We start from the raw sequence: 9,888 nt of genomic DNA, 5'->3' as shown, positions 1-9,888 counted from the left end.
CAACAATGACAACTGCAACAAAAAAAATAAAATAGCCAGGCATTGTGGCGGGCACCTGTAGTCCCAGCTACTTGGGAGGCTGAGGGAAGAGAATTGCCTAAGCCCAGGAATTTGAGGTTGCTGTCGGCTGTGACACCACAGCACTCTACAGAGGGTAACATAGTGAGAATTTGTCATAAAATAAAAAAAAATGAAATAGTTACTTTATGTATCAAATACAGATTTTACTCCTGTTAAATTAAATGTAAAAGTTATATTAGTTAAAATGGTAACAAATTCATTAAATTAATAATAAATTCTAAAAACATTGAATTCTGGTGTGTACACTTCTCATAACTTACCTAGGCCTAACATAATTCTTCTAAATATTTCTGCATGCGGCTTTCCAATTTTCCTAGTACCGCTTATTGAATAGGACATCTTTTCTCCAGAGTTTGTTTTTGTCTGCTTTCTTTTAAAGATTTTTTAAACCGAAAACCTATCATACTTAGTTTTAACTTCAAATTTTAGCTGGTTTTTAATCATTCAGTTCTGGGTGTGTGTTCCAAAACACAATTTCTCTGGGTTTCTTCATTGGTTGGTCAAAGACATAAAATGTTTATCTGTCATAGCCCTTGCATTCCGAGGTGATTAATGCTTTTTGTCCACCTATGATTTCTCATTCAATTTACAGGGTACTTGGCATTCGTGTTAGAAGTTAGTTGTGTGCTCTCTTACAGTTTCCTATCCAATTTTTGCAAAATTATTCCTTGTATTTTTCTGCCTCCCTTCTTCATTGCTTATGGTTGAAAATCATTCAAGTGATCTCTAATAACTATTGATAGGGCATCAACTCTACTTAGAAAGAGATAAGACTCTTTCAATATTTCATTCTTAGTAATATCATTATTTCTGGTTTTAAAGATTTGTTTACCTTCTACCATTACTAGACATAGGTGTTTTTGCATTCTACTATCAGTACTGATGTTCACATTTTTAGGGTCATATTTTTTATGTATATATGTATACTTACAATTTGGGCATACATAGGTATATATATTGTTGGGGCTAAGGAAATGATACCCCCAAATATGTTGCTTTGACACCCTAAACTAAAAGTGCAACTTCAAGTTCTGTCTGACCTTCCCCTCTGCCCTCCATCAATCCTTTGTTTCCCTCAAAGAACAAAATGAAGCTGTTTCTGAAGTTCTCTGATCTACCTAAGAAGCTGAACCTTTCAAAGAGGAACCCCATTGCCTTTGATCCCCTCCTTGATATCACAGAGGAAGAGACTGAAAATTAAACACCACAACCTCAGTTCAAACAGACTTTGTCCCACAGCATTGTCTGTGCTCTGGTCCCATTGAATTCCCAAAGAGAATCATTTACTAACCATTGTTTGAGTATAGGGCCTATTCATGTCCCTTAGAAGTTATTTACTACTTCTCAAAATTGCCACATCTCTCTCATCTCTTCTTCTGCCCTGAAGAAAGGTATAAGCAACTGGGCCTCATTGAGTATATGGATAATCATTCTGCTTGGATTGCTCTGTGCTTATGCATGTTCAGTAAATTAGTATGCCTTTTCTCCTATTAATCTGCCAATTATCAGTTCATTTTCTGTGAACTTTGGAGGGCAGAGGGAGAAATTTTCTTTGGCTCCACCATATAATATGTTCAGGAAAAAAAAATCCATGTGTAAGGATTTTAACAAACAGAAGTGAGTATTTCATTTCATATCCTTATGCATGTATCCATGAAGATGACAACAGATTATTACTTGGAATTTCTTTTTTGGCACTGTTATAATAAAGTTTATTGCTGCTACTTTTTATTGTTGAATCATACTTGCATATGTAGGTTAGTTTGCTGAGCTGGTCTTTCACTAAGACCCAGTGAAGAGGAAAAAAGGAATTGCCAACAAGTGCAACAATTTCATAGAAGGCAGAACAAAATGATTTCCCACAGAGAGTAGCCTGGCCCAATCTACAGGGAGATTGGTGGGCACCCATATCATGACTAACTTAGTTTGTTGCTCAGGACATGTTTAAAGTCAAAGAATATAAAGGATGATCATCTGCTTTAGAAAAATACTATTTGTCTTACCCAATGGAATGTAGGGAAAATGGTCAGAAGAGGTTATCAAAACAAACCCTGGGAAGATTTCATTATTCTTCTAATGGAATATAGTATTGTTTTTATTTTCAATTCAATTTTTGCACAGTCTGAAAAATACAACTTTTCAAAGCTAAATTGTTCACCTTAAATTTTACAAAGCTCTAATTATCAGATTTCTACTATTATAAATATCCTTTTCCTGAATTCTATACAACCTACATGATCCCCGCTAGAGGGTCAAATCTATTAATACATGTACCTCACAAATCCTGCACCTTCTCAACCCTGCCTTTATAGTCACTTCTTTCTCAGTGATTTGTTTTTTCTAGTATTATCTGAGAAAAATAAATTACTGACTTTTTAATTAGTAATATTAATCTTACTTGTGAATAAATAGTGAACAGTTATTAGTAACTCTTTAGTCACAAATATAATATTTTAAATTCTATAAAGTTGAAAAATAACTTATCTAGATTTGCAACTTTAGCATGCTTTCCTCTCTTTTCCCCCAATATTTTATTTTTATTTATTTATTTATTTATTTATTTTTAGGGACAGAGTCTCACATTGTCACCCTCAGTACAGTGCTATGGCGTCACAGCTCATAGCAACCTCCAACTTCTCAGCTTAGGCAATTCTGTTGCCTCAGCCTCCGGTAGCTGGGATTACATTGTGCCTGCCACAGTGCCCAGCTATTTTGTTTGTTGCAGTTTGGCTGGGGCGGGGTTCAAACCTGCCACCCTCGGTATATGGGGCTGGTGCCCTACCCACTGAGCCACAGGCACCGCCCATTTTCCCCAATATTTTAAAATTTATTGTCTTTTAAAATTTTCGTTAATACAGAGGGTACATACAATTAGGTTACATTGTTTGTGTTTTAAGGTAAAGCCCACTTTGCCGTTGAGGCCTTCACCCAGTATATCTGTACATTATACTCATTAGATGGGAGCTTACTGGACACCCCTTGGCGCTTTTTGAATTTACTTGTGTTTTTCTTTCCTGTGGGCCTGTAGTTGTTAATCTACTAGTTTCAACTTAGTATTGAGTACATGGATGCTTAATTTTTCATTCTTGAAATACTTTACTTAGTAGAATGTTCTTTAAATCCATCCAGATAAATACAAAAGATGCAAAATCTCTATCTTTTTTATGGCTGTACATATACCACAGTTTATTAATTCGTTCATGAGTTGATGGGCACTTGGGTTGTTTCCATACCTTTGCAATTGTGAACTGAGCTGCTATAAACATTCAAATGCACATGTCCTTATGGCAAAATGGTTTCTTTTTCTTTTGTGTACATATGTAGTAATGGGATTGCAGGAACAAATAGAAGGTCTACTTTTAGTTCTTTGAATATTCTCCATACTTCTTTCCAAAAAGGCTATATTAGTTTGCAGTTCCACCAATGGTGCATAAGCATTCCTTTTTCTCTGCACCCAGGCCAACATCTGCATCTTTGGGACTTTGTAATGTGAGCTATTCTCACTGGGGTTAGGTGATGTGCCAGGGTGGTTTTGATTTGCACATCTCTGATGATTATGGATGATGAACATTTTTCATGTCTCTATTGGCCATTTGTCCTCTTGGGAAAAAGTTCTGTTCATGTTTCTTGCCGATTGACTAATATGGATGAGTCCCTTTATTTCCCTGCCTTTTATTTTTATTTTGTTTTGTTTTGTTTTTATTGTTGGGGATTTATTAAGGTACAAAGAACCAGATTACATTGATTGGATTTGTTAGGTAAAGTCCCTCTTATAATTATGTCCTATCCCCAATAGGTACGTCACACACTGTGACCCCCAACCCATCTCCCTCCTTCCCTCTCTCTGTTCTCCCCATTTCCTTCCCTCCACCCTGTACCAGCTCATTAATTGTCCTCATATCAGAATTGAGTACATAGATTCTTGTTTCTCCATTGTGATGCTTTACTAAGAATAATGTCTTCCACTTCCATCCAGATTAATACAAAAGATGTAAAGTCACCGTCTTTTTTAGTGGCTGAATAGTATTCCGTGGTATACATATACCACAGATTGTTAATCCATTCCTAGGTTGTTGAGCATTTAGGCCATTTCTACATTTTGGCAATTGTAAATTGAGCTGTGATAAACAGTCTAGTGCAGCTTTCCTTATGGTAAAAAGTTTTTTTTTTTTTTTTTCCTTCTGGATAGATGCCCAGTAATGGGATTGCAGGATCAAATGGAAGGTCTAGTTTGAGTTCTTTGAGGGTTATCCACACTTCCTTCCAAAAAAGTTGTGTTAGTTTGCAGTCCCACCAGCAGTGTTAAAGTGTTCCCTTCTCTCAAAATCCATGTCATGATCTCAAGTTTTGAGATTATGCTTACTGGGGTTAGATGATATCTCAGGGTAGTTTTCATTTGCATTTCTCTAATACTTAGGGATGAAGAGAACTCAAATTAATCAACATGAAAAAAGCCAACAATCCCTTATATTAATGGGCAAGAGAGATGAATAGAACCTTCTCTAAAGAAGACAGATGAATAGCTAAGAAACATATGAAAAAAAATCCCTGCCTTTTAGAATAAAAAATAAAGAGATACATAACTCTTGTTAGTCTTTTACTTTTATTTTCAAAACATTGTATTTTATACAAATTTCATATGATACCATAGTGTTACATGATTGACAATGTTTCCCAAATAGAAGATTCCTTCAGTTATTCAGGCCAGCGTTCCTTCAGAGGCAAATAAATAAGAAATATGTCATATTATGGACAGCATATATAAAAAAGTTTCTTTTAGAAGAATCAAAATATTTAGACATTTTATATACAGTTTAGCAATCCAGTTTGTTGGCTAATTTAATTCACTGTTAGGAGGTATCCATTATACAAATGGAAGAACTCAAGAGACAAGAGATAACAGACATTTTAACCTATAAGCACAAAATGTTTGATTTAATTATTTTTCTTGTATTTTTTGCAGAAGATACTCCATCAGTAAATTCAAGTTTGCCTGACCCTTTTGGTCTTTTTGCTTAATATTTTGAACATTCCATCTTCTTCTTTTTGTAATGCCCTTGAGCTTTTCCTTTCTCCTGTTCTCTCCTCTCAAATTCTTGTTTCTTAGCAGCACACTTAGCGTGTACCTGTTCATATTCTCCTTGTGCTTTTTGATTTGATGTTTTCTTTTAATTTTTATTTAGATTTAAGGACTTTATTGTTTTACTATATTGTTTTTCTGGCTGAGGCTGGTCAAAACTACAGAGATCTTGAGACAAAGCCTGGTCAATGCTACACTGTTCTTCAGGCAAAGGGCTGGTCAATTTGTTCTTCTGACAAAGGCTGGTTGACTTTTCTTTGTTGTTTCTTGGGTCTTTCCTCTTCAGCTAAATAAAAATGTTTCAGATGATCTGGGTATCAATCTTTGCATTGGGATTCTTGTGAGGTTTCAGTCTTCTTTTTTCTCCATAACATTTCTTGTAATTTTGCTGAATCTTCAGTTTTTTTTTTTTTAGATGCAGAGTCTCACTTTGTTACCTTCAATAGAGTTTTGTGGCATCACAGCTCACAGCAACCTCCAGCTCTTGGGCATAGGTGATTCTCTTACCTCAGCCTCCCAAGTAGCTGGGAATATAGGCACTGGCTATGACACCTGGCTATTTTTTGTTCCAGTTTGGCTGGGCCAGGTTAGAATCTGTGATCCTTGGTATATGGGGCCAGCGCCCTACTCACTGAGCCATAGGAGTCACCCTGAATCTTCAGGTTTTTTGAAAAGCAAAGTCTTGTCCCTTGCTTAAGCTCCCCATGAAGGCTTGTGAATAGTTGGGTCACTGTATCCTCTGTTTCACATTCTTATCCTTAAATCCTAGCAAAGAATCCCCTTCGCCATGTGTCCCCAAATCCCCTTTTTGCTGCCACTGTGCCTGTCTCTTGTCAGTCTTTCAAATGTCTAGGTTAGCATCGTAAAGAAATTGATAAAGTTTGTAAATGAAAATGAGGCATTTTTAGCAGTTCTTTTAATTGTGTTGTCTTTATAAACTAATATATTTAAAATTAAATTATCAAATTGACACATTATTTGCCTAGCACGTTCTGAAGTACAGAAGGACTTCAGAAATGGAAATAATTCCTCAGTCAATAAAGCAAAGCAAAGTCTTTCTTCTTTATATCTTATAATAAAAAAAGTTCATGAAGACTCATTCATGCCATCGTTATTCATCTCTTTAGTAGGGTTAAAAAGAGTTCATGAAAATTAATGTTCCCAAAAGTCAAGTCTTGGTAATTAGGACAAGAATATAAGGCTAAGACAGGGCAGTGCCTGTGGCTCAAAGGAGTAGGGTGCTGGCCCCATATACTGGAGGTGGTGGATTCAAACCCGGCTCCCGCCAAAAACTGCAAAAAAAAAAAAAAAAAAAAGAAAAGAAAAGAAAAGAAAAAACAACCTATAAGGCTGAGACAGCAACAAAATTGCCTCCTGTTACTCAGTAGGCCTGACTCTATGTGCACGGGTTCTCAGCAGCGTACACGGCATGTATGAATAATAAACTTAGGGGTCAGGACTTTCCACTTTACCCTGATAGGTGTATTCAAGTGCCCAGAGGAGTGTCTAAACCTAGTAAGCATTCAACAAATATGAATGACTAAATCAATCAAGCTCTGTAGAATGAAACTAAAAGGAGGAGTCTGTAGTGTTACTGATGTAAGAGTCTCGTGTGTTATGGTAGATAGATGGCTTGATTTCCCACTGAAATAATGCCTTTCAACAGTGAAGCACCATGTTTTTCACCAATTCCTTTTTTATAGCAAAAAAAGCACATAGTATATGTTCAACAATAATTAGTTGGGTAACCAAATGATGTTTTTGACAAGAAAAGTGATTTTGCACAGACCTTCTGCATGTGACCAGTCAGAGAAATAATATTCTGAACAAGAATTTATAAGAGATTGTTTATTTGCAACTTACTATATAATTTGTATACGTGAGCACTATAAAAAATATTTTATATAATAAGTTAGATAGATTGTGTTTGTGCTTAATATACAGTACTCTAATTTCTAATTAAATTTTTACTACACATTTAATTATATCACAAATCATTTTAATTACTTAGGGGCAGTAATAGATTACTTACTTCATGTGGTACCTCCCCTAGAATTACCTATGATAAAGCCCAAGGAAAGGCTCATGCTCTTTTCCTTTCCTGATAGGATTTGGCTCTAGTTATATACATTGGATGCTTTTTTCTAAATCTAAGCCAAGGTCTATTTCAAATATTATAGAAAATATCTCTCCACAATGGAAAATGCCCATGATGCTGAGGGTTACTAATGAAGTAATTTATGACACAGACTAATCTTGTTCTGTGTTAATATTAAGCTTGCCAGTGTTTTCAAGAGTGCATTAGCGTATGATTTAAGGTAAGTTCTAGAGCCAAAGGAAACCACTGAATTTTGAGTCTGACATGGCATTTTCCTAAGATAAGTCCTTGTCTGCATGGCAAACAGATGAAGCTATGGCTCTTTTGAGCTTTATTTGCATATTATCTAATATTTTCACGCTGCCAAAGCATAGGCATCCTGATTTAGAAGCAGTAGCAATTTCTATATGGAAAAATGGTGAACTAGGCAAATACACATTTTTCCCCTTAAAATGCAACTGGATACTTAGGTTTTGCTTGTTGTACCCATGCTATTTGTTGATAATAAAAACAAATTTAATGGAACCCTGCCAAAGCATGGAAAAAAACACTTATTCTTTAAATGTTTATTTAAAATAACATAATGTTTAAGCACATATAAACATTCTTTATTTTTAAGGTGACTGTAGAAAATAAGCAGTTTGATAATCCTGTATGTCTAAAGTCCGTAGATGTTTATTGAACGATTTCTAACTTGTTCACACTAAGGTTTTAGTTCTGCTTGTTTATGTAACTGATCCATATTTCCAAAGATGCAGAAAACACATCTGGCATCAAAACCAATCTCCAAGACTCACACACAGAAGCTAGAGGCACAAGCGCTGTAACATGAAAAGTCTATAGACATTTAGGGATGAAAAGGTCTGACATGATTGACTATAATAATAATAGTTCTTATTTTCTATACATTTTTATTCTTAAATTCTTAAACTTTCCTTCCAAGAGCTTCTCATTATTAACTGGTTTAATACCAAACAATCCTATCAGGTTTGCATCATTGGTTACAGGCTCTGATTAAAAAAAAACTTGACCTGGAAATAATTGCAGGGCCCTGGATTCAAACCCTGGTAGTGTAGCTTTACTACTTTATTTCAACATTTCTACTATCAATAATAGGAATTATGCTATTCAGGAGTGGGGTTTTTGCTTACTTTTCCAAAGGTTATAACAATAATATGGACCTAATAGGTTCTCGTAGGAATTAATAAGGCTGGTGGTTATTTAAAATTTTTTATAAAGTAGTCTACAGAAGTTTGCTCTTGTCGTAATCTATATAAATATGTGTCACCCATGGATATGTCAGTGTGTTTCTATGAGTGTTTGTCCCATTCCTTAGATTACGGGTTGCCAAACGTTTTCCATAAAAGGCTTTATTGTCTCTATTGCGGCTTTGTGGAACATAAAGTCTTTTTTTCATCTACTCAACTCTGATACACAAGCAGCCATAAACATCACACCAACAAATATGTGGATATAATCCCATAAAGCTTTATTTACGAAAACAGACACAACTAATTAGATCTACTAGCCATCATTTGCAAACTCCTGACTTTGAGACTGTTATTGGTTTTAACTTGCTAGGGGTTAGAGTTGTTGCACATGGTATTTACAGACCCTATTGCACATGTTACAGACCCTATTGCTGATGTGCAGGCACAGATGCACATTATATTGAATCTGATCTATAATGTCTCTGTTCTAGCATGTCCTTCAGGTGGAGACATCTGCATTTCTAGCCTGGTAGCTTCCTTACGTGGTTTACTTATGGGATTCTAATTATATGGTAACGATCTCAACAACTCAAATGACAAGCACGTATTATAGTTCTAAGGCCCCAAATGAGCAAACAGACTGATACCTGAATTAATAGTTGCATGAACAATAGATACTTTCGTGTACACTCCTTATGCGAGTACCTTCAATTGTACATAAGACAACTGGAAGATGGAGATTTTATATACAACATCGAGAACCACTTTAGAAAATGTGAGTCTATGTAGAAGCAAATTTCTGTGGAAGTCTCTATTATATTTAACTGGCAGCTTGACTGCTGAGCAGATGATACCAGTGCAGAAGGTGCTGCATAAATTTCTCATTAAAACAGAAACATGGACTTTTTATGTGAAAGCAATTTAATTCCCTATGCCCGGATCTGTGCTTTCTTTCCCTGTAAACATCAAATTTGAAAAGAGAAACTGTATATGTGTTTTTACTGTTATAAATGAAAGACTAAAATGATATGTTTAGGAAAACACATAGGAAACACATATTGTATGTTTTCACATGTAGTATGATGTTTGATGAAAACAAACATCTTTCTGCCTTTAAAACCTAGATATAATTTCACTTGGTAGTGACATTGTAGGACCTTACATAAACTTCACTTTCTATTAAGTTGATGGAAATGTCACATTTTGACCTTCCTCACTCCTAAATGTCCTTGCTTCCAACTTTACAAAGTTCACATAGAGATCAGCTCCCCCTCCTGCCTCTCTGAAACAAAGTTCTCAGATACAAACACACCTACATACTCACCATCAAAATGTGCATTCATCCCCAGACTTAGAGCTTTTCTGTGTCTCTGCAAAAGAAGTGCACCACGTCTCACGCAGTCCATCTCCTTTCTAGC

General features: G+C 35.5%; 1 pseudogene; it reads right to left on the bottom strand.

The window, feature by feature from the left end:
• Positions 1 to 4,875: 4,875 nt before the first annotated feature.
• LOC100960775 overlaps positions 4,876 to 9,888 on the bottom strand; it is a 7,612-nt pseudogene continuing 2,599 nt past the window's right edge.

The sequence above is a fragment of the Otolemur garnettii genome, unplaced genomic scaffold (assembly GCF_000181295.1).
Source record: "Otolemur garnettii isolate 467f Iridium unplaced genomic scaffold, OtoGar3 scaffold00024, whole genome shotgun sequence".
NCBI classification, from domain to species: Eukaryota; Metazoa; Chordata; class Mammalia; order Primates; family Galagidae; genus Otolemur; species Otolemur garnettii.
This window is presented reverse-complemented; position numbering and strand designations above follow the sequence as displayed.